A 27,718-nucleotide genomic window follows, 5' to 3' on the forward strand; every position below is an offset into this window, starting at 1 on the left:
TAGATGAAGCACTGGACTGTAAAATGGATTATAGAATCACCTCCTCTCCCTGTCCTTCTCAAGGAGCCAGGTCTTAGCATTCACCATCCTCAGATAGGTTCTCAGTGCAGGAAGAAAAACACATAAAATGCTTTGTTCCCCTTAAATAAGAGACAAGCTAGAAAAACTGATCTACAGATGTTTTATTGGTAGGAACCTCTTTACGTCATAAACCCAAACCATATGAAGAAGAACAAGTTAATTACACAGTCTTATAACTAGTCTTCACAAAGCTGAGCAATATACAATGACTCTATAGTTGGAACAAACTCATTCCTGGACATAAAATGTATAACTCCAGAACTGTCATGAGATCTGTAATATTATGAACAAGAAACACCTGTAGATGAACAATTGCTTGACCAGTGGGAGAAAACCATCTGCAGCAGCATTAATTCTTAAAGTCTTTCTCTTACTGCCAAATATTGGGGCAACATGTGGGCCCTACTTGCCATAGCAGATAGACAAAGACATAGGCTGCCCCCTGGCATCTATATTAGGCATATTCAGCAAGTATACCCTAGAGGAAAATAGAAAGAATTTTGATGTTCCATTGATGAGTAGCATTGTAAATCAGAACTAAGTCGATTTATAGACATTCAGCTTCTGAAGTCTTTAAAACTTAGATACTGAACCTTGGTCAATGGCAGACAGAGTAAACAAGAACCTTGTTTCTCATATCATATCCCATTATAAGAAAATAACTAGTCTAAGAGGTACTAGCATAAGACATAGACCAGGGTACACAAGTGGTTTGGCAGATAACAGAGAACTAGTCTATAAAAGAAAAAAGAAAAAAAAAGAAATTGAGCAAGAAGAGTAAGGAATTTGTAATATAACACTGGGACTGAATTATAGGCATATAAGTATATTAATTATGGTTAGTTAAACACTCATTTTTATGATATTATCCATATAATAAACTGTATGCAGTACATTAAAAGAGCTTCAATTCTCTTCTACTTATATTTTTATTATCTTTTTATACAGAGTCCCCATAAAAGAACACCCTTGAGAATTATTAGTGTTCTATATCTTGAAAAGAGCTCACTGAAATAAGTGAACAAAACTGTCAATTATGCTCAACATTTTGTTGCTTAAGTGGGAAGACAGTACTATGGAGTGGGATCCAAAGAAAACACATTTGAACTTGAGTCTTCCAAATATTACAGTAGAATCTGGAAAATGGTGAACACATTGGGAAAACAACCAAACCACAGCCTTGTATACCCCAGAGTAGTTATGGTTTGGTTCACTGTCTCCCCTCCTCCACCTCTCCCCCACCCACCCTGTCCCCCAGTTTTCATCTCCTCTACTCTGTCTAGAGGGTGCTGAGAATATCTCATCTCAAAATTGTTTTCTAAAAATCAGAATCATGTTCTAAAGGTATTGAGATATGTGGCCATGAGTTCAAAATGCCCCATGCAGTTGACAGATACAATGATGTTCCTAACATGATTAATACTAAGTGAGAGTAATGTCTTTTCTGTGTATATTAGAATCAGATTACAGAGCTTTTGATTAGGCCTATCAAATGCTCAAACACCCAAGTTATCTGAGCTTTGAAATGTCAGCACTGAAGACTGGAAGATACACTGGAGTGTACGTGGTTCAAGCACACATTAGTCATCCTAAGGAAAAAGGTGGATCCAGATAGATTCATAACTCAATGTCTTCAGTTTAGCAATCTTTTCACTATACTGCATTTGTCCATTAGTGCAAAACAATTACAAAATGACTGAACATGTTGGTCTATCTGTCTATCTTTCTCCTTCTTTCTATTTCTCTCATTTTCTTTTCTAGTGAATATGGCATGTCGTAGTTTTAAAAAAAAATGGACTCTAGGGTCAAACACATTTCTTCAAACCACAATTTTCTAATTTATAAAGTAGATACTCACGTTATGGGGTTGTGGAGAATATTAAATGAGATAATGCATGTAAGGATTTCAGCTCAGGGTCATAAATAAGTGCACAAAAAGTGTTAGATATAACTGTAATTACTTTAAGTAATGCATGCTTACTATCAAAAATGTGGAAAGACTAGGAAAGATAAGATACACTATTAAAATGGTCAATAATCACTTAAAGATAACCACTGTTAATGTACACACACACACACGAAAACACACAAGCACATATGTACACATAGAAAATGCCACATGTTCTTATATGTTCAAACATATTTTTTATATATACTTAATATATTTTATTACTTTTTTATATCATTGAGTTCACAAAATATAATGAAATTAATTTACTAATGACAAACTCTTTTGCAAGTAGTTACCAACTTGTTAGTTTCTAGTACCATCTTCATCCTGAAGAATATGAAAATGACTCAAGGAACCACACTCTTGGTAGATTTGTTATCAGCTTCAAACTGACAATATTGCAGAAAATGATAAAGTGACTAACCATCATTAATTATTAGAGAAATACAAATCAATACTACAATGAGGAAACCATAGAAGATGGCAGAGTAGAAGGACGTGCTTTAACTCCCTCTTGTGAGAGCACCGGAATCACAATTAACTGCTGAACAGTCATCAACAGGAAGACGTTGGAACTCACCGAAAAAGATACCCCACATACAAAGACAAAGAAAAGCCACAGTGAGATGGTAGGAGGGGCAAAATCACAATAAAATCAAATCCCATAACTGCTGGGTGGGTGACTCACAAACTGGAGAACACTTATACCACAGAAGTCCACCCACTGGAGTGAAGTTTCTGAGCCCCACGTCAGGCTTCCCAACCCGGGGGTCCAGCAATTGAAGGAGTAATTCATTGAGAATCAGATTTTGAAGGCTACTGGGATTTGATTGCAGGACTTTGACAGGACTGGGGGAAACAGAGACTCCACTCTTGGAGGGCACACACAAAGTAGTATGCACATCAGAACCCAGGGGAAGGAGCAGTGACTCCATAGGAGACTAAACCAGACCTACCTGCTAGTGTTGGTGGCTATCCGGCAGAGGCGGGGGGTGGCTGTGTCTCACCAAGAGTACAAGGACACTGGCAGAAAAAGCTCTGGGAAGTACTACTTGGCATGAGCCATCCCAGAGTCTCCAATTAGCCCCACCAAAGAGCCTGCATAGGCTCGAGGGTTGGGTCAGCTCAGGCCAAACAACCAACAGGGAGGGAACCCAGCCCCAACTATCAGCAGACAAGCAGATTAAAGTTTTACTGAGCTATGCCCACCAGAGCAACAGTCAGATCTACCTTCCACCAGTCCCTTCCATCAGGAAACTTACACAAGACTCTTAGATAGCCTATTCCACCTATTAGGTAGACAGCAGAAGCAAGAAGAACTACAATCCTGCAGCCTGTGGAACAAAAACCACATTCACACAAAGATAGACAAGATGAAAAGGAGGAGGGATACGTACCAGATGAAGGAACAAGATAAAACCCCAGAAAAACAACTAAGTGAAGTGAAGATAGGCAAATTTCGAGAAAAAAAAAAAATCAGAGAAATGATAGTGAAGATGATCCAGGACCTCTGAAAAAGAATGGAGGCAAAGTTCAAGAAGATGTAAGAAATGTTTAACAAAGGCCTGGAAGAATTAAAGAACAAAAAAACAGACATGAACAATACAACAACTGAAATGAAAAATACACTAGAAGGAATCAATAGCAGAATAACTGAGTCAGAAGAACGCATAAGTGACCTGGAAGACAGAATGGTGGAATTCACTGCTGTGGAACAGAAAAAAGAAAAAAGGATGAAAAGAAATGAAGACAGCCTAAGAGACCTCTGGGACAACATTAAATGCAACAACATTCACATTATAGGGGTCCCAGAAGGAGAAGAGAGAGAGAAAGGACCCAAGAAAATATTTGAAGGGATTATAGTCAAAAACTTCCCTAATATGGGAAAGGAAATAACCACCCAAGTCGAGGAAGCGCAGAGAGTACCATACAGGATAAATGCAAGGAGAAACATGCTGAGACACATAGTAATCAAACTGGCAAAAATTAAAGAAAAAGAAAAATTATTGAAAGCAACAAGGGAGAAATGACAACATACAAGGGAACTCCCATAAATTTAACAGCTGATTTCTCAGCAGAAACTCTACAAGCCAGAAAGGAGTGGCATCATACACTTAAAGTGATGAAAGGGAAGAACCTACAACCAAGATTACTCTGCCGAGCAAGGATCTCATTGAGATTCGATGGAGAAATCAAAAGCTTTACAGACAAGCAAAAGCTAAAAGAATTCAGTACCACCAAATCAGCTCTACAGCAAATGCTAAAGGAACTTCTCTAAGTGGGAAACAGAAGAGAAGAAAAGGACCTACAAAAACAAACCCAAAACAATTAAGAAAATGGTAATAAAAACATACATATCGATAATTACTTAAATGTGAATGGATTAAATGCTCCAACCAAAAGATGCAGGCTCATTGAGTGGATACAAAAGCAAGACCCATATATATATGCTGTCTACAAGAGACCCACTTCAGACCTAGGGACACATAGAGACTGAAAGTGAGGGGATGGAAAAAGATATTCCATGCAAATGGAAATCAAAAGAAAGCTGGAGTAGCAATACTCATATCAGATAAAAGAGACTTTAAAATAAAGAATGTTACAAGAGACAGGGAAGGACGCTACATAATGAGCAAGGGATCAATCCAAGAAGAAGATATTACAATTATAAATATATATGCATGGAACATAGGAGCACCGCAATACATAAGGCAACTGTTAACAGCTCTAAAGGAGGTAATCGACAGTAACACAATAATAGTGGGGGACTTTAACATCTCACTTACACCAATGGACAGATCAGCCAAACAGAAAATTAATAAGGAAACATAAGCTTTAAATGACACAATAGAGCAGATAGATTTAATTGATATTATAGAACATTCCATCCAAAAACAGCAGATTACACTTTCTTCTCAAGTGCACATGGAACATTCTCCAGGATTGATCACATCTTGTGTCAACAATCAAGCCTCAGTAAATTTAAGAAAATTGAAATCATATCAAGCTTCTTTTCTGACCACAATGCTGAGATTAAAAATCAATTACAGGGGAAAAAAACGCAAACACATGGAGGCTAAACATTATGTTACTAAATAACCAAGAGATCACTGAATAAATCAAAGAGGAAATCAAAAAAACCTGGAAACAAATGGCAATGAAAACACGATGGTCCAAAACTTATGGGATGCAGCAAAAGCAGTTCTAAGAGGGAAGTTTATAGCAATACAATCCTACCTCAAGAAACAACAAACATCTCAAATACACAACCTAACTTTACACCTCAAACAACTAGAAAGAAGAACAAACAAAACCCAAAGTTAGTAGAAGGAAAGAAATCATAAAGATCAGAGCAGAAATAAATGAAATAGAAACAAAGAAAACAATAGCAAAGATCAAAAAAACTAAAGGCTGTTTCTTTGAGAAGATAAACAAAATTGATAAACCATTAGCCAGACTCATCAAGAAAAAGAGAGAGAGGACTCAAATCATTAATACTGGAAATGCAAAAAAGAAATTACAACAGACACCACAGAAATAGAAAGCATACTAAGAGACTACTACAAGCAACTCTATGCCAATAAAATGGACAACCTGGAAGAAATGGACAAATTCTTAGAAATGTATAGCCTTCCAAGACTTAACCGGGAAGAAATAGAAAATATGAACAGGCCAATCACAAGTAATAAAATTGAAACTTTGATTAAAAATCTTCCAACAAATAAAACTCCAAGACCAGATGGCTTCACAGGGGAATTCTATCAAACATTTAGAGAAGAGCTAACACCCATCTTTCTCAAACCCTTCCAAAAATTTGCAGAGGAAGGAACACTCCCAAACTCTTTCTATGAGACCACCATCACCCTGATACCCAAGCTAGACAAAGACACTACAAAAAAAATAAAATTACAGACCAATATCACTCATGAATATAGATACAAAAATCCTCAACAAAAGACTAACAAACAGAATCCTACAACAAAATAAAAGGATCATACACCATGATCAAGTGGAATTTATCCCAGGGATGCAAGGATTCTTCAAAATATGCAACTCAATCAATGTGATACACCATATAAACAAACTGAAGAAGAGAAACCACATGATCATCTCAATAGATGCAGAAAAACTTTTAACAAAATCCAACACCCATTTATGATAAAAACTCTCTGGAAGTGGGCATAGAGGGAACCTACCTCAACATAATAAAGGCCATATATGACAGACCCAGAGCAAACATCATTCTCAATGGTGAAAAAATGAAAGCATTTCCTCTAAGATCAGGAACAAGACAAGGATGTCTACTCTCACCACTATTATTCAACATAGTTTTGGAAGTCTTAGCCACAACAATCAGAGAAGAAAAATAAATAAAATAATCCAAATCAGAAAAGAAGAAGTAAAATTGTCATTTTTGCAGAAGAAATGATAATATACATAGAGAATCCTAAAGATGTCACCAGAAAACTACTAGAGCTAATCAATGAATTTGGTAAAGTTACAGGATACAAAATTAATGCCCAGAAATCTCTTGCATTTGTATATAAAATTTGTATGGAGACACAAAAAAACCCTAATAGCCAAAGCATTACTGAGGGAAAAAAACAGAGCTGGAGGAATCAGGCTCCTGGACCTCAGACTATACTACAAAGCTACAGTAATCAAAACAATATGGTACTGGCACAAAAACAGAAATAAAGATCAATGGAACAGTATACAGAGACAAACCCACACACCTATGGTCAACTAATCTATGACAAAGGAGGCAAGGATATACAATGGAGAAAAAACAGTCTCTTCAATAATTGGTGATGGGAGAACTGGACAGCTACATGTAAAAGAATGAAATTAGAACACTCCCTAACACCACACACAAAAATAAACTCAAAGTGGATGAGAGACCTAAATGTAAGACTGGACACTATAGAACTCTTAGAGGAAAACATAGGAAGGACAGTCTTTGACATAAATCACAGCAAGATCTTTTTTGATCCACCTCCTAGAGTAATGGAAATAAAAACAAAAATAAACAAATGGGACCCAATGAAACTTAAAGGCTTTTGCATGACAAAGAAAACCATAAACAAGACTAAAAGACAACTCTCAGAATGGGAGAAAATATTTGCAAATGAATCAACGGACAAAGATTTAATCTCCCAAATATATAAACAGCTTATGCAGGTCAATATTAAAAAACAAACAACCCAATCCAAAATTAGGCAGAAGACCTAAATAGTCATTTCTCCAAAGAAGACATACAGATGGCCAAGAAGCACATGAAAAGATGCTCAACATCACTAATTATTAGAGAAATGCAAATCAAAACTACAATGAGGTATCACCTCACACCAGTTAGAATGGGCATCATCAGAAAATCTACAAACAACAAATGCTGGAGAGGGTGTGGAGAAAAGGGAACCCTCTTGCACTGTTGGTGGGAATGTAAATTGATACAGCCACTATGGAGAACAGTATGGAGGTTCCTTAAAAAACTAAAAATAGAATTACCATATGACCCAGCTATCCCACTACTTTACATATACCCAGAGAAAACCATAATTCAAAAAGACACATGTACCCCAATGTTCATTGCAGCAGTATTTACAATAGCCAGGACATGGAAGCAACCTACATGCCCATCAACAGATGAATGGATAAAGAATATGTGGTACATATATACAATGGAATATTATTCAGCCATAAAAAGGAGCGAAATTTTGTCATTTGTGGAGATGTGGATGGATCTAGAGACTGTCATACAGAGTGAAGTAAGTCAGAAAGAGAAAAACAGATATCATATATTAAGGCATATATGTGGAACCTAGAAAAATGGTACAGATTTACCGGTTTTCAGGGCAGGAAATTAGAGACAGATGTAGAGAACAAATTGTATGGACACCAAGGGGGAAAGTGGTGGTGGTGGAGGTGGTGGTGTGAATTGGGAGATTGGGATTGACCTATATATACTAATATGTATAAAATGGATAACTAATAAGAACCTGCTGTATAAAAAATTAACATAATAAAAACTACAATGAGATATCACCTCACACCAGTCAGAATAGCCATCATCAAAAAGTCTACAAATAATAAATGCTGGAGAGGGTGTGGAGAACAGAGAACCCTCCTACACTGTTGCTGAGAATGTAAATTGGGCAGTCAATATGGAGAACACTCTGGAGGTTCCTATAAAACTGAAGAAATAAAGTTACCATATGATTCAGCAATCCCACTCCTGGGCATATATCTGGGAAAAATGAGAACTCTAATTCAAAAAGATACATGCACCCATATGTTCATAGTAGCACTATTCACAATAGCCAAGACATGGAAGTAACTTAAACTGATGAATGGATAAAGAAGATGTGATATATATGTGTATATAAACAAGGATTTACCATATAGCACAGGGAACTATATTCGGTATTTGTAATAACCTTTAATGGAAAGAATCTGAATCTGTACACCTGAAACTAACAGAATATTGTAAATCTACTATAGTTAAATGTAAATAAATAAAATAATAATTACAATAAGGTGACTAACAATGATTGACCTTTAAATTATATTTCTTGTAAAGATTTTCAAGCCTTTTACAATTTCAATGTCTCATTAAGCTTTTATAGAGATCTGTGGTATAGGGAGTATGGTGAATTTAGTGTTATGTAAAATTAAGCTAATCCAAGAAGAACCACTGAAATTCAATGCATCCACCTGGAAAATCACACTACACAAAACAGTAGTGAATGCTAAGAGGTTGCATGGTTTGGTGGTTCTTGAACTCTTCCCTAGCCACCTCCAGTGGGTTTGGTTCCTTAAGATAGTGACCTTGTCTTATTAATCTTTGCTCTATTCATTTGTTTATTCATTCATTCACTTATTCCATGTTTATTGAGTTCCTTACTATAAGTCCAATGTTCTGCTAAAGTGTCTGGGGCTAAAAAAATTTTAATAAAATAAGTTCATTGTTTTAAAGGGTTAGAATTCAACCAAGGAGATCAACAAGTGATGAGAAAATTTTAGTGCACTATGATAAGCATGACAACAGAGGGAAGCACAGAACACTACAGAGACTGACAGAAAGAGATTCATATTCAGCCTGGAAGTAGTTAAAGAAGGGTCCTTGAAGGATATGACATCAAACTTAATTAAATCTTAAAGAATGTTTAGGAGATATGCCCTTACTAATGGTCTGTGTGACCTTGAATACTTATGCTTGATATTTAAGTTCTCTTAACCTCAGTTTCTGCATAAATTTGTTGTTAGTTTTAACACAGACTATGTGCCTTAAGTAGTGTCTGTTAATATGAAATATAAAATAAAATTTGTACTTTTTTACTACTGACTTGAATTGCTTTCCCACTTCATTTTGTGCCCATGAATACTATTTGTTCTTTTCCAAATCAGTAAGTAATGTTTTTTTCTGGAAATATCTTATAACTTTGGGGTAGGATCCTACCTTTAGATAGGACACAAATTTAATTATCCCTGTAAAGGATTGCCTTCATTCAGGGGCAGCAGAGGACTTGTAAACATACATGGAATATTTACAGGGAAGTAGAAAATAAGTCTAGCATCATCACACAATCCAGATGTTCCACTGGCGTTTATATAGTCATCTGTCACTTCCTTTAGCCATAATTTGCCCCTAATTTAAGAGACAATTCTATTCAGAGTTATCTTTTTAAGAGGTATTTTTCTTTTAAAAATCTCTTGAGTCACTTTGGTGTTTTGAGAGTGATGTGTCTACTATATTTATAATAGGTAGAAAAGTGAGTTCAGAAAGCCATCAGTATTTAAGAACAACATGCTGTACAGTATACAAAAAATGAAGAAAATTATAAGTTTAAAAAGTGTAGGAAAATAATTGTCCGATACCCAATTTGATCTCCCATCTTTACAAATGGCTGCTCCAAGTTCTGTTCCAAAATGGTGTCAGGGCTTTCACCGTTGTCATCAATTGCCATCAGCACTGCCTTTAACTAACATAATCACTGATTGTTAACAATTAGTGCCCATTAGTATAGAGTAAAATTAAGAGTCTCAGTCATATAGAATTGCCCATTATGTCCATAGAATACACAAGGTTCATCACTTATGATTAACAGTACAGAGTGAATTCAAAAAAATTATGAAAGACTTGTCACTTTATAATGCTGCCAGATGTAAATATCAGAGATGATATACAAACTGTCAAAAATCAATGTTCTGCTATGGAACACTGAGAATTTAGATGTAACATTATGACGAATTAGGGAAACAATGTGTTAAGTGGATAGGAACTTTGAGGGGACAAATAGACAAGGAATATATTTTTGAATATCAAAAAAATGTATGAAATGCATTTGATGTAGTTAGGTCCCTTTATAAAATTCTCCCCTCACTGTTAGTTTTGTTTTTGTTTCAGTTTATATTATATGCCCAAAGAGGTGCCAAAACAGTGGTGAAAAAGGCCAAAGATAATGAAATTTTTAACCCCTGACTTTAAACTACAACAGAACTTGGCTGTTTGTAATTTTCTTGTGGTAGTGATTATTAACACTCAACTCTAACTGAACATATTTTAAATAGAGGACTCAGAACTGAAGAAAAAGAGTGTGATGCCTGGAGCTCCAGGCTCCATCATGGACTCTACAGTGATCTTAAGTCTGGGATCTGCTAGGATGGTAGGACAGAAACACAGTAGTCAGAGTCATCTGTAACTGTGGAGCTACCATTCCAGTGGTGTAATGCCTATCAAATGTGAATTATGAAATCAAATACTGGAAATATTAAGAGAAAAACATTTCTGCTTTGTAGACATCAACAGCTATGAAGTATCATTTATGTTTCAACCAGGTGGCACCAAACCCTATGTATATTTCAAACATTTTAATAAAATCTTTGCTATAAAATTATAAGCCTATATGTGTTTGTAATAACAAAGGTGTCCAACCCATTCCCAGAAGTACCTACTTTTAACTGTTGCTTGTGTATATTTTCAGGCATTTTCTATGCATATAAATGTATTTGTATACTCTTATAGACAATATATTCACTTTATATTTCAAATGATATTATATACCATTCTACTGCAACTTGACTTTCTCACCATTTTTACATTATGTTTCATCTTATTATTATAGATCTTTCATATATAATGGCTGCATAGTATATTTAATTTTATGAAAAAATATATTTAAACTATAATATACAATTTATCAATATGTATATTATGTCTATTTTTCACTATAGCAAACAATAGAGAGTTAAATATTCTTTTATATTTATCTATTTATGATATTTAGGATAAAGTTCTAAAAACAGAGTTTCTGAGTTAATATACATATACATTTTCAAGTGTTCAGATATTTGTATGCCTATACTTACATCAAATCTTATCCATCTATTTAAATTGCCTTCCAAAGTGTTTGCTCACGTTTACATTTCCCCTGCTGTGTAAAAGAGCACTGCCAGTTTTTTAATCCTTGCAAAAATAAATGAAAAATGGCATTTTGTTTTAATTTGACTTTTTTTTTCATGAAGATAGTTCATCATCTCTATTATACTTATGAGTAATTTGTATTTCTTTACCTGTGTCCTTAGGTTTTTACAAAAATTTTCCCTATTGAGTTGATGGCACTTTTTTCTTTAATGGTTTTATTAATATATATTTCACATACCATAAAATTTTTCCATTAAAATATACTGTTCAATGATTTTTAGTTTATTCACAGGGCTGTGTAAGCATTATCACAGTCTAATTTTAGAATATTTTCTGCACCCCAAAAGAACCATGTACACATTAGCAGTCATTCCCTATTCCTTCTTCTCTCACCCCTTCCCCAGTCACAAGGAAACATGAATTTACTTTCTAAATGCATGAATTGCATGTTCTAGATATTTCACATAAATGTGATACCATATGAAGTCTTTATGACTGTTTTTTTTTCATTTACCTTGGTGTCTTCAAGGTTAATACACATAGCACATTATCAGTACTTCATTTCTCTTTGATTGCTGAATAATATTCCATAGTACAGATATACCACTTTTGGTTATCTATCATATATCTATTGGTGGACATTTGGATTGTTTCCACTTTGGGGCTATTATGAATAATGTTTCTATAAACATTTGTGCACGAGTTCTTGTACAGACATGTTTTCATTTCTTTTGAGTATACCTACTAAGAATTACTGGGTCACATGGTTTAGCAATGTAAGGAACTATCAAACTCTTCTCCAAAGAGACTTCACCATTTTGTATTGCCACCAACAATGTATAAATGTTCCATTTTTCCCCACATTCTTATTGACTTGCTATTGTCTTTCCTTTTTATTTTAGCTATTATAGTGGGTATGGAATGATATCTCATTGTATTTTAATTTATTTTTTCCTAAAGACTAATGAAGATGAGTATTATTTCACATGTTTATTGGTCATTTGTATATCTTCATTAGATAAATGTCTATTAAAATCCTCATTTTTTTTTTTTTTTTTTTTTTTTTGCGGTACCCGGGCCTCTCACTGTTGTGGCCTCTCCCGTTGCAGAGCACAGGCTCCGGACGCGCAGGCTCAGCAGCCATGGCTCACAGGCCTAGCCGCTCCATGGTATGCGGGATCCTTCCAGACCGGGGCACAAACCCGTGTCCCCTGCATCGGCAGGCGGACTCTCAACCACTGCACCACAAGGGAAGCCCATCCTCATCCATTTTTAATTGAATTATTTACCTTTTTAACATTGAGTTGTAAGTGTTTGTCGTATATTCTGAACACAAATCCTTTGTCAGATACATGATTTGCAAATATTTTCTCCCATTATGTGGGTGGTCTTTTCACATTCTTAATGGTATCCTTTAACACACAAAAGTTTTTAATTTTACAGAAGTCCAATTTACCTATTTTTCCTTTTGTCATTAATGCATTTGGTGTCATGTCTGAAAAACTATTGCTTAACCAAATATCATGAAAATTTATTCCTATGTTTTCTGAGGAATTTTATAGTTTTCTTACATTTAGATCTATGATCCAATTGAGTTAATTATTGTGTATGGTCACAGCCGCTCCAGCTATCTTTTTTTACTGCTTTCATGGTATATCTTTTCACATTCTTTTACTTTCTTTCTTACACTCTTTTCCTCTTTTTCTTTGAATTCAAAGTGTATCTTTTGTAGACATATATAGTTGAATGATGATTTTTTTAAAATTTGTTCTGCCAATCTATGCCTTTAGATTTTTGTTTGATTCATTTACATGTAATATAATTACTCATAAGATAGAACTTACATCTGCAATTTTGCCTTTTTTTTTCCCTAAAATGTCTCTTATCTTTTTGCTTCTCTGTTCCTTGATTCCTATCTTTTTTGTGTGTGTTAAATAGGTATATTCTAGTGTATCTGTAGTGGTTTGACTAGTGTCCCTCAAAAGTTCACATCCACCTGGAACTTCAAAATGTAACCTTTATGGGAATAGGGTTTTGGCAGCTGTAACTAAGGCAGGAATCAAGATGAGATTCTACTGGGTTAGTAGATCAGTAAGAAGACCATGTGAAGATGAATATAGAGATTGTAGTTACCCTGCTACATTCCAGGGAACAACAGGAGACACCAGGAGATGAAAGGAAAGGAAGAATTCTCCTCTAGAGCCTTCAGGGGAAATGTGGCTTTCCAACATCTTGATTTTGGATTTCTGGAATTCTGAACTACGATTAAATAAATCTCTGTTAAGCCACTCAATTTATGATTATTATGAAAGCCCTAGGAAATTAATATAGTATATTTTTAATTGCCATATTGTTGCTTTTACTATATTTTTGAGAGTTTTTTCTAGTGGTTGCCCTTGGAATGACAACTGGCATCTTAAATTAAAAAAAAAAAATCTAGTTCAGAATAATACTAACTTAATTTAAATAGTATACAAAATCTGTTTCAATATACCTCCATTCTCTCCCCTTTGTGTTACTCTTGTCATATAAATTACATTTGTATACTTTATAAACCCATCAATACACTTTTAAAATTATTGTTTTATGCAGTTGTCTTTTAAAACAGATAAGAGAAGAAAAATGTAACAAAAAATGATTTTTACTTTCTTTCATAATAACTATGTCATCTTTATATCAGTGTCCTTTTTTTCTTCACATGGTTTAAAATTACCTTCTAATGTCCTTTCATTTCAGCCTGAAGGACCCAGCAAATTTTGTAGAGTAGATATGCTAGCAACACATTTTCTCAGTTTTTGATTATCTAGAAATATCTTAATTTCTCCTTCGTTTTTAAAGGAAGGCATATGTGGATATAGAATTCTTGATAGATTTTTCTGTCAACAGTTTAAAGATGTCTTCCTACTCTATTCTGGCCTTTATCACTTCTGAAAGAAGCCAGCTGTTAATTTCACTGAGAAATCCTGATACGTGTTGTCACTCTTCTCTTGCTACTTTCAAGATTTTCCTTTTGTCTTTGTCTTTCATCAACTTGACTATAAAGTGTCTAGATGTAGATCTCTTTGATTTATTTCACTAGGAGTTTATTGATCTTCTTAAATGTGTATTCTAATATTTTTCATCAAATTTGGGAAGTCTTCAGCCATTATTTGTTCAAATATTTTTGTTTTTTTTCTCTTTCTCCTATCCTTCTGGAACTCTCATTATAGGTATGTTGGTATGTTTTATGATGTCATATGTCTCTTATGTTCTGTTCATTTTTCTTCATTCTTTTTCTTTCTGCTTCCAGACTAGATAAAGTTTATTGACATATCCTCAAATTCACTGATTCTTCTGTCAGCCCAAATCTGTTGTTGAGTACCTCTAGTGAATTTTTTATTTCTGATATTTTATTTTTCTGCTCTAGAATTTCTATTCAATTCTTTTTTATAATATCTATCTCTTCATTGACATTCTCTATTTGCTAAGATATGATTGTCCTCCTTTCCTTTACTTCTTTATGTTGTTTCCTTTAGTTCTTTAAACATATTTATAATAACTGATTTAAAGTCTTTGCTTACTAATTCCAAAATCAGGGCCCTCTCAGAGATATTTTCTGTTGGCTCCACTGCCCCCTATGAAGCATCTTTTACTATTGTTTTTCATGCCCTATAAATTTTTTGTTAAAATCTAGACATTTTAGATAATATATGGGATCAGATTTCCCCATCCTACAAGGTCTGTGCTGTTTTTCTTGATGTTTATTTGTTTAGTGACTTCCCTGGACTAATTCTGTGTATTCCACATTCTCTGCAGTTGTAGACTTTAAGTTTTCTGTTAATTTTTTTAAGTGCTTGTTTATATTTTTAAGCATGGCTTCCTAGGAGTCACAACTGGGTTTATATAATTTAGTTGTCAGCCAATGATTGGTCAGAAAATTTTATTAACTAACATGATTGTGTAGCTTTCACTTTTGCCAAAGGGATCTGTATGAGAAAGCCTTCTTTCAAACTTAGACAGTTTACATGACAGCCTACCACAACTTCCATCTCCTTACAGAGGGCCTCAAGATAAGTCAGAGATGAGCAAGCTACTGATGATTTCTCTTTTCCTGTGTCTTTCCTGGGCATTGACATAGTATGGCATGTGTGCACAGCCTTATAAAAATCCTGGGATTTCAGAGCTTTTCAACATTTCTCATATTTGTTTATATAGATCTGGACAGGCTCTTTGTCCTAATTGAATTCACAGACCTAGTCACCTGAGAGGTTGCCAGCATTTTGCAATTGTTCAAATTAATCCTTGGAGTAGGCATTTTCCCACTCTTTCACTGTGTTCTAGGGAAGAGGCTTTTAACAGAGTTCTAAGAACCATCAGATCTCTTTGTTTGCAATGAGGAGAGATTTTGGCTGCCATGCCAATGAGTTAGTGAGAAGAGGAAATATATATAGTCCAAGTTAAAATATTATAGGCTCTGTTGTCTTACTGGTGTTTAATAGTGACTCTTAGATATATGTCTTTTAGTTCATTCTTTGGCTTTGGTTAATAGTCATAGTTCTGAAATTGTTGACGTTAGTTTTTTGTTCATACTTTCATTGTTTTACAGGGATAGCAAGTTCATTGAGGTCCTCACTCTGCCATTCCATTTTTATTGGTCTTTGAGTGTTCTTTTTATATGAAGGAAATCAGCCATTTTTGTGTGTCATATATTACAATTTTATTCCAGATATGTCATTTCTCTTTTAATTTTGCTTATGGTATTTCTTTTTTTACCACTAAGAATTTTCTTTTTAAATGTTTTTAGAGTCAAATATAACATTTTTGAACTATTTTAGTACTACTTCTATTATTTTATTTTTACATATAAATCTACGATTTATGTGGCTCTTTCAAATGGCTGGTCAATTAATACACTTTTTTAAAAAAATGGATAAATCCACTTTTCCCCCCCTATTTGAAAAGTCATTTTTTTCTTACTACATTTGCATATAAACAAATATATTTACATATGAACTAACACAGTTGACCCTTGAACAACATGGGTTTGAATTGCCTGGGTCCACTTACATCCCAGTTTTTTTCAATAAATATGTACTACGGTACTACCTGATCCACAGTTGGTTGAATTCATAGATGCAGAACCATAGATACAGAGGGCCTACTATAAAGTTACATGACTATTTTTGACTGGGCAGGGGGGTCAACATCCCTGGCCTCCATGTTGTTCAGGGTCATCTGCATTTATTTTTGTCCCAATAACCTGATATTTTCTGTACTGACTATGTGCTTTTTAAACTATTGTACCTTAAAATGATTTTTAATATCTGATAGGAATAATTTGTCATTTATAAACTATTTTTGTATTTTTAAAAGCTATTATAGCGTTTTTCTCAGGAGAACGTCAGAATCATTTTGACACGTTTTTAAAAATCCTGTTAATGTTTTGATTGGGTTCATACTGAATTTATAGTTAAACTCTGGGAAAATCCACATTGTTCAAAAGTAGGTATTCCTACCCAAGAAAAAGATACTGCTTTCCAAATTGTATATATTTTTATGTTCCTCACTAGTGTTAACTTTTCTTCATACATGTCTTTCATATTCTTTAATTTACTTAGCTGTACTTTTCCCTTATTGTGAATGGAGTCTTCTATCTCATTATCTTTTTACATTGCTATTGTTGTAATCACATATTCTCTGTATTCTTTAACCATAATGGGCTTCCTATTCCTTTAAATTTTAAATAAAAATGCTTGAGCATTCACTCCATATAATAATAGTATGCTAACTACTTCATCCCCATATGCACATTTTTTTCTGGTGTATTTGAAAAGATGATTTTTTTATATATATATTAGCTCCTGCGTAAGGTCCACTGTGCATCTCACTCTTTCTTGCATCTCATGAAGACTCTGCTCATTTTAATACTTCTCATGCTTAAAATTCTGAGACTGTAACCCTTTTTGCTTCTTTTTTTATAACAACACTAAATCAGTGCTGCTAATTATACAGATTTTATTGAAGAATTGTGAACTGTAGGCAATTAGAGTTCAGACATAAAATAACTTCAATTTTAATTTCAGATAGACTTCCTATAAATTCTGTGGATCAGAATATCTGAGTTTAAAAACTGATCTCATCAATTATCATCTTTGGAGTGTTGCATAGTCATGGTGATAGACTCTTGTTTTGTCACTGTCCTCAGTGTGGTTGCTTCTACTGTGTTAACATTACACATGATGTTGGATTTTGGTTTGATACATTATCAAGGATATTTATGTGTGTGTGTGTGTGTGTGTGTGTGTGTGTTTGGTGGCTTAGTTCTTCTGCTTTGATGTTGATTGAATTCTTTCTTTGTCCTTGAATCTTGAAGTTCAGTAACTTCTCTTCAAATTGTGTTGCTCTTGATATTTTCAACTATTTTTTGTTATTTATTTCCCTGAGATCCATAATTTCATTTCTTTCTTTATTCCAGGAAAATATTATTTTATTATATCTTTGAGTATTTTACTTTTCAATTTGTTCCACTCTCTTCTTCAGGAATACCAATTATGCAAATCAGATCTCTATTATCTCTCTTGTAATAGTATCATCTCATGGCTTTTTGCTCTTTTCTATTTTCTTTTATATTATTTTTCCAAGCCATATTTCACACATTCACTCTTCTAAAGCAACATTTATTCTAATATTGAGTACTTCTAATGTGTTTTTATTTGCAAAATCAAATATATATGTATATTTAATTTAAAATATATGATTATACATATATTGAGCTTAGACATGTCACTTTTTAACAACTTCTATTGTTTATCCTATATTTTTTTAACTTGGATGCTTACATGTCTTCTTTGAATAAGACAATATTCTCTATAATTCAGTTGTGTAAAAGAAATTCATATATTTTCCCATGTAATTCTTTTTGTAAAATGTATCTTTAATTCACTTATATTTTTTCCTGTTTAAAATATTTTCTTTGCATAAGAAACATGTTGGATAATTTTTCTTTGCACCTTAATCCTCTTTAAAAGGGAGAATTCTATCTAAGCCCACCAATAAAGGTGAGTTGAGAAAATGAGCTGGGGAAGTCAGCATCTCTTTAATACAAGTATGTTGCCTTAAAAAACTCCTTCATCAAATTTGCTGTATCCTTCAGTCCTGGTGAACAAGTCTCCTGAGCATGACAAGTTCACTTCTTGAGATGAATGGTTTACCCTGATAAGAAGACTGCATGACAGACTGAACATTTTGTTTATTTTGTTTTGTTTGTTTCATTCATTTTTATGCATCTCCGTTCAGTTGACTCTTGCCAGCAACTTCAGAGTTGTTTACTGTGCAGCTCTCTCTTTCTTAATGTTCTACCCTTTTTGTTTTCTGGGTTGAGGTGAGGTGAATGAATTTGACAAATATGGGCAAATCCTTCCATTAGTAGCCTTCCACCCTATTCTTTTCTGGGTGGGACTGGATTGCTCTAAGAATGCCTTCTATGACTCTTGTACCCACCTTCCTTACCACACATATACCTATTTCTCATGACTACAAGGAAATCAACATTACTTGAGTTTTTCAAGACTCTAACTTATTGCAGGAAAATATGCACACTGACTGAGATTTGGAATAGTATGTGTTATTTCACAATGTGTCTACATTGTACAATTTTCACTCTATTTGGCAGATTTTCTTATCTTCTTGGAAAATGGAATTTTCTCTTTTTTTAAAATAGTTTTTGCTTTTGTGGGGCCAGTTTCAGGGAATGGTATGGAATAAACACTTTGCTCTGCTTTCTTTTATCAGCAGTCTTAAAAATAAGACATTTTAATATAATATTACATAGAAATAAAATCATTCTTCCATTACCTAGATTGTCAAGTAAAAACTGTGGTACATTTTTGAATGTATTTTATGTGAGAAATTTTTAGAGTCTTCAGTTTCATTTGAGGGAAGGAATTTCTCAAAGGAGAATCCTTCATGGACAGGATCTTTTCTTCTGCTGTTAAAAACATAGTGTTTGGGCTTCCCTGGTGGCGCAGTGGTTGGGAGTCCGCCTGCCGATGCAGGGGACACGGGTTCGTGCCCCCGTCCGGGAAGATCCCACGTGCCGCGGAGCGGCTGGGCCCGTGAGCCATGGCTGCTGGGCCTGCGTGTCCGGAGCCTGTGCTCCGCAACGGGAGAGGCCACAGCAGTGAGAGGCCCGCGTACCGTAAAGAAAAAAAAAAAAAAAAAGACAAACATAGTGTTTGAGAGTCGGAATATATCTCATCTTGTAACATGGCTGTGATGAGAAGCCTAAGGTTATTGTAACACATACACACACAGACAGCTTGCCTTTGATTCTCTGAGTTTCAGCCTTATCAAAAAGCAAATCTCAGTATTTTCAGAGAAGAGGTCTGCTTTGTAATTTGATGTATTTGCCATTTTGTGAGTTAAATAGTCCAGGCTTGGTTTTTGATAGGTCATTTCTTGACTTGTGTGTGGTTTGGCCTCTGCTAAATTTCACCAGGTTTTCCTGGGGGAAGTAAGGCCTTAATTTCCTCATAACCTTCTGCTCTTCCGTCAGCTAGTCCTCTTCATTCAATATTCATCTATGACATTTTTTAGGAAGGGCCAGTAATCCAAGTCTTTATCTGTTTGACCCAAGCCAGGGAGTTGTCAGATCAGAGAAAGCAGCCACGGCCTCTTGCCACTGCTCTGGTCATAAGCTTATAGTTCAGGCTTCTCTTTGTAAAGGATCATCAACATCAACATGTTGTTTCCAGGGTCATAAATTTGCAATGTGATGAGACACAACCAGATGTTGCCAAACGTGAACTGACTCATAAAGCCGCCTCTCTCCTGCTCTGTCTTGCTTTCCAACTCATAGAAGCTGGTAGTCCATTTAGTTCTTCATACTCAGCTGAGGGGCTTGGTTGTCCAGATTGAAGTCAATCACTTTCCAGAGCAATTATATTTTTCAAGCTGAATAATGGAGTAGTAGTTATCACGTACTCCACAGATATTTTCTGGTACTTAATGCTTCTGTGTGGAGTTTATTGCCATTCTTTGGCAACACGGTTGTTGTGTTGCATTGTGTCATGATATTGTCCCTTGTATACAGTAATGGGAAAAAATGGCACATCTGTCTAATGTCTTTACTCCCACCCCTGGACGTATGGTCTGATTTTACCTATGATTCCAACTCTTTCAAACTTATTAAGACTTGTTTAATGCTTTTAGGATATAATCAACTATAACAAAGGTTCCAATGTGTAGTCCTAGAAATAGCAAAGCTTTAAGACCCTTTGGGCTTTTGCACATTCTCTTCATTTTAAGTTGAAACAACTGAGGCCATGGAAGTTAAGCAAATTATCCAAGATTATACAATCAGTTATTCATACCCAAGGCTCCAGTCTCCTGTTTGGGTAAATTGTTGTGCTTCTTCAGGAAACTAATAATATAATATAATGTAATATAAATACATAATTATAATCTCTGCCCTTTAGATTTGAAGGCAGACTAAACTTAAAGCAAAAGTCAATGGAAATAAAAACATTTAAAAAATCAGATGTTATAATCCTTCATGACAGATCATTCCTTTTCTGAATTCCATTCTCTTTTATATAATTGGGTGATGATAGCAATATGTCACTCTATCATAATATTGTTGGTAAGGCATATTGGCAAAGGATACTCATAAAGGGTTCTTTGAATTGTCCTGTGAAAAAGTTCCACAAGGTAATCTAGTTTATAACTTTATGTCTAAAGTTTTTCTGTGCTGTTTGCTCTTGATTAGGGTTGTTTTGTTAACTGATAATCTGGAGCAACTGGCTCTTCTTTTATGACCCACAGAACCAGAGAAACATGAGAAATACAGCTAACATGTGAATTAAGCATCTTTAAGTGCATTAAAGATTCTATAAGTCACTTCAGTTTTTCAGGGGAAAAAATGCTACCACATGTTTACATAGGCTGTTTTTGTTGTTGTTTTATTTTATATTGTTTGTTATTCTTAATTTAAGTGACTTTAATTTTCTCAAGTATGTATTCTTCAGATAAAGCATTGATGTTTCAAGTTACTACTTTTTTCAGTTTGAAATTTAAATACTCTCTTCATTCTGTAATTTTAGTTCTCCTTAATACCTGAAGAAATTGAAGTCAAATTTTGTATTCCAGGAATCATTCTTACCAGTTTAGTATAAAGTGAAAATACTACCTTTTTTGTAGGTTTTTAAAAATTATTACAAACAATCTTAAAAGTCATTCAGGAGACTGGCTTTCAGTGCATCAGATTCAACTAATTTTGAAGCATTTGGGGGACCACACCAATTCTGAGCAGTTTTGTTTAATTTATGGATGACCTGGGCCCAGGCATTGGTGGTTTTCAAAAGCCCACAGGTGATTTTAATGTGTAGCCAGGGATGAGAATCATTACTCTGGTACAACCCTTCATTGATAAAACAAAACAATAAATAAATTAGAGTTCATTGAAGTTCTGTGACTTCCCAAAGCAGTGACTAAGTTAGCTCCAGAACCCAGCTCTCCCCTCATTTATTCTACTTTCTCCTCCCCCAAAAATAATACAGAACAAACCCATAAAATTTGCCAATGACCCCTCAGTGACTTGCGTGATATCAAGTACATCAAAAGTGCTCAAACACTTGCTAAATGTTGAATGAATAAATAACTGAATGAATGTCAGATGGTTCCCTGTGTCTCATTCTGTAACTTCATTGAAATAATAGTACTTGTTGCTGAGCATTCTGACAAGTAAAGAGTGTTGGGCTTGGTAGAAAGATTCCAACATTCTCGGAGATGCTAAGAATGTTTTCACATTTGAGGTCATGAGAGAATTTCCAATTAGCTTAAGAGGTAAAAAGAGATAAACTTACAGTGAAGGGAGGTCTCCACAACATTGAGGGTGATGCTCAAAGGAGAGGAGTCTTGAGAACACTTTAGATCCCAGAAGAGTTGCTATAACAGTTTCCACAACCAAACATACAAATGCAGGGAAATTTATTAATATGAAAGTCAAGAATTCTAAAAAGAGGGCACTCAAGGCCCTCAGGGACCAAGGCCAGTCTATTGTGACTGTTAATCCATATGAGTTTGGGTTAAAAAGGGTTAATAGCCCTCTGCTGTAACACATGATTGGTCTTTATGAGGTTGAAGCTCTTGTCTGTTTGAGGCCTACAGATGATGCTAAAGAGCCAATAATGACAGCAATTCAAAGCAATCTAATTATGCAAACGGGAGGCTAAACAATTTCATCATCCTTAAATTAGATTGTCCTAATGAGATAAAGACACCAATTAATCCTGAATTAATTTCAATAGCCTATTTCAGGCAAACACTTTAATATGCAAATGTAAATGAGAAACAAAGCCTACTGTAGAATGCCAGAGTTCAGAACCCCTCTCTTCGCAGCTGCAGTGGGTGTAAATAGTGCCTAATGAGTTTGTGTGGAAAGATACAACCAGTTGAAAATTTTAGACTTCATAAAGCACAGCCGGTGCCTCTGGTATACTGGATGTGGTCTGGAGCCAGATATGAAAGGAGCGGTAGTTTTGCTGGGGAATGACGTAGTACTGTAGGTGTACACAGCCGAGTCATATACACCTTTCTCTAAGCAAAAGTTGGGCAGTCCTTCCAGCTTAGCACTCAACTGTGTGTGTGTGTGTGTGTCTATGTGTGTGTGTACATGTGTGAGTGTACCTCTGTATGTGTGTGCATGGGTCTGTGTGTGTTGTGAAGGGAAGGTAGGGAGTGGAAATAGTGAAGAGGATCAATATGGAGATACTTTAATGAGTTGATATTTGGAGCGCCAAGTTGTCATAACACACACCTGGACAGAAGTCTCTTCTGGACATAAAGTTGATTTTAATTAGTGACCACTAATCTTCTTAAATCAGCCATTCCCAACACATTTAATATTTCTAAATAATTAATTTCCTAAATAAGACATGGGAACAGATTCAAATTCTTAGGTGCCTATGCTGAATCCAAAGATCTGTGATTTTAATGATATTTGGCTGGAGGGCTCTTCAATGGGCTAATTCCTTTCATAACTACCAAAATAACCCCACAGGTAATAACCTGGGTAATAATCTCTTCTGTCTAGAAAAGAAAGTGATAGCTGATATTGCGAGTGAATCTAAACCGAAAGAGAGAAAATATTACTCTCCAAGGCTGTCTGCACTAAATAAAGCTGTCTGAATTTAGTTTAAAATGACTAAAAATGAAAACCAGTTTCCTTATTCTTCATTATTTTGAACCTTTAGGGTACAAAATAATGCCAGGATTGCCATATAAAATACAGGTTATCCCTGCAATATTTTGGACATACATAAGCTAACAAAATGTTCATTGCTTATCTGAAACTTAAATGTAACTGGATGTCCTATATTTTATTTGCTAAATTGAGCAACCCAAATAAAGCCATGTGCATAATAGGTGTTCAATAAATATTTGTTGAATAGAATCAAATTAACCTGTAATAAGAGATTTGGAATGCCATTTCCAAAGGAGAGTATAACAGACATATTTTTGTGCATGAGTTTCCATTTTCAGGAAGTGGACCACTCCACTCCTCAACCAAGATCCTCTGGTTAGAGGATGCTCCCTCAGTTTACAAAGCATGACCATCCCCATCAGAAATTCCCATCTCACTCAGTCTTGACCAGGAAGATATTGACCCTCAAGGGCTCAGAATTGGTCCTGAGGAACTAGAAGTATACTTTTCCAGTACCTTGATCTCTTATGCATAAACTTGATATTTGTAGAGGGAGAGTTCCTATTGCCAAGTAGAAGGAATGTGCCAAAGTGGTTAATAGAATTAGTCCTGGAGTCAGAATCGCCTATTTTCAAAACTTTCTTCTATCAGTTAAGAGTTTGGGAAAGTTACTTAACCTCTCTGAGCCTTAATCTCTTCATCTGTAAAAAGGGATTATTTCCTAAAGTTGTTGTGGGCATTAAATTAGTTACTATGTAAATGAAGCACAGAGCAAATGCTCAATAAGTGTTAGCTAGTAACAATACTATTTTGTGATGATCAGAGGAAGATAATCTACAAATAGAAAAGAAGGAAACAGACTTGCAGTTCAAGCAGAAATGAGAAACAGGAAGAGTATCCATCAAGGCTTCTCCATTTCTAGTCACATTCGAGGATTTGAGTTCACCTCCAGATCCAGTCTCTTTTCTTCTTAGGTTTGATTACCTCTAACTAAAGCAAAGATATTTAAAGTTTTATCAGCCTCAGTGGAAGCTTAGGCTGATTGTTCAAGCTAAGAGATGTCTCATGGAAGGCAAATTCTAAGTGTTCTAAATCTCTATGACTAAAAAAATCATCAAAAGTGCCCTTAACCACCCTGCTTTCTCTGAACTGCCACACCATTTTCCTCCTTATTATTTCTTTCAAGCTCCTCAGATATAAAATCTCAAAATCCTATCACCTTTTCAAATTTCTGAGTCAACTTTACGTGGAGTGACTATATTTTATTACAAAAATCGAAATATGTGGTCTGACAGGATGAGTATACTTATGGGGGACCACAGGACAAGCTATTTGTTATTAGAGCTGTCCTGAAAAATCTGAGACTTATGGTTCCTTACTTCTACATCCTTTGCTACACTGTTTACTTCCTCTTAACTATAAACTACACTCTGGTTTTCAAGTGAAAGGGCTAGCATTCCCATGCCATATCCCAACCTTTTGGGAGTAAAATTGTTGGGACTCTGAAGAAATTCTCTTCAAAATCTTTACTTCAGTTTATTTTATTGTTCAGTTAAAGGGTAAAGAATTGTAGATTACCAGATATATAGATATTTCATTTATAAATTCTACATGGGGTTGGTGGGGGGTAAGGGTCTTTTTCACAATGACTTCAGTACCTTATTTCTCTTGTACTGGTCTTTGGGGCAAAGTTGAGTTTGGAATTCCATCTTAATATCCTATTACATTTAACAAAACAGGTTTAATCTACTTCTGAGAGCCACTTTTTGCCAAGTCATGAAGCTTGGTATCCAGGATTCAAAAATAAATTTAAAAAGTCATCAAGAGGGCTTCCCTGGTGGCGCAGTGGTTGAGAGTCTGCCTGCCGATGCAGGGGACGCGGGTTCGTGCCCTGGTCTGAGAAGATCCCACATGTCGCGGAGCGGCTGGGTCCGTGAGCCATGGCTGCGGAGCCTGCGCATCCGGAGCCTGTGCTCCGCAACGGGAGAGGCCACAACAGTGAGAGGCCCGCGTACCGCAAAAAAAAAAAAAAAAAAAAAAAGTAAGTCATCAAGAGTTTCAGGATGTAGTGGAAGAAAAACATCCTGCTTACAATTTCTTGCAGAACAGTGTGATGTGCGTGATAAAGCAAGTACGTAGAAAGGCAATGTCAACACGACAGAGGAGATAAGAGACTCTGCCTAGGAGGGATATGGAAGGCTTCTTAAGGAAAAAGTTGTAGTTTGTAAGGCTAGACAAAATATTTTATGGCTTCCAGGTATAGAAAGTAAAGTCATATATGGTTAGAAGTTGAATCAGAAAACAAATGTAATCAATGGATAGGCAAAGCTGATTACTAGTTGATATTTCTGATCTTTTACATAATCCCATGGAAATGATGAAGCTGAAAGTGTGATGATGAGAAGGGGTTGAATAGCACATACCAAAAGGCATTCCATATATTTAAGAAAGATATTTGCTGCACTAGAAAATAGAGCATATGTGTAAACTATACACTACTTCATTTTGTGGATTATACCCCTAAGCATAATATTGCTAGTAAGATTGTATCCTAACTGCCCTCATTTTAGCAAGGTAATTGATTAACACTGTGTAGTTCTCCTGTGTATAAAATACTAGGACAAACTTAAGCTGTTGATAAGATTTTAAATATGAAAGAAATTTGTAAAATTTAAAACACTACACAAGGGCCAGTAATTCCTTTCCCTACATGACAACAGCAAATGTAATAGTTGTTTCTCTAGAAAAGAGACAAGGCCCCAGAACTTAATTTTATTACTGTTAAAAGAGGATCAAACCATAATCTATTTCCTTTTGTATGTACAATTCTCTGTCCCTGTCTCTATTGCACATTGAATGGACTTTCTAGAGCTTTAATGGAATGCCAGGCATATTTTAAGCATGGCTGTGAGATGCTATTCACAGACCACTGCTGTGAGATAAAGTGGGATAGAGTTATGATAACAGATCCACACATCCTGGCCAGCAGACTAGATATACTGCTGTTTGATATACCTAATAAAACAGTAGAGCTTATTGATATTTTCTGCTCTACTAGGTGAAGTAGCCTGAGATTGTCTGTCCTCTGGCATAGAAGCTGAACTCAAGGTGGAGAGGAGCAACAGCCTAGTGAAGCCAGCTCTCTCAGTGTCAAGGGTGGCTCTGAGCCCTCGATTTGACAGTGTCACAAATTCATTATATTCTGGTTTTTATTCTGAAGATAAGGAGGGCCTCTTGATAAATGTCCTGTGTTAATGGGAGCAATATATGGCTTCAATTCCTCTCTGAACTTGTGCTCTGTTGGTCTTGACAGGACATTACAGAGCAGGGTATGGATGGGTCACTGAGACTCCAGTCCACTCAAAGCACATGTCATACTATGACAATTGGAAACATCACACAGAGATGTCTTGGCTAACAGATTATTATTGCTTTTTCTACATTAAGAAACTATGTTACATTAAGAAAGTATGCTAAATTAGTACTGTAGAATTAATGATAGAATACACTCATTTACTTATTGATACATTTGTCAATCTGAAAAGCAAATAACATTTGAACAAATGTCGGATTACATAAACTTAGTGATTTATGACCCAAAAGAAAATTTTATTTCCCTAATGATCAAGTCTGTGTTTTTCTTCTCCATATCACTAAATGCTACCATTGTCTAACCAGTTTCTCAAGCCCCAAAACCAGGTGTCATCTTTGATTCTAATCCCTTGAGCTCCCATATCAAATCCATTCAAGTCCTGTGTACTCTACTTCTAAAATACTACCTACAATTTATTGGAATGGTGAGAGAAATGTTGGGGATACCTGTGAGATAGAAGTCCATTTCCACCATTATTTTTCACCTGAGGTTGTGAAATAGCCTGTTAACTTGGTTCTGCACATTAATCATTTTTTGTTGTTGTTTAACAATAACAGGCAAAGCAAACTCAAACACCTTGATCAGAGGATGTTTAAATTCCTCCAACAGATAAATAGAATAAAGCCCACATTTATTCCCTGCCACAATATGATAATGAGTATGGTAGTGTGTTGAGGAGAAGCATTTGGAAGTATTTTGCTTACAGTT

This window comes from Hyperoodon ampullatus, assembly GCF_949752795.1.
Source record: "Hyperoodon ampullatus genome assembly, chromosome: 2".
Lineage (NCBI taxonomy): Eukaryota > Metazoa > Chordata > Mammalia > Artiodactyla > Ziphiidae > Hyperoodon > Hyperoodon ampullatus.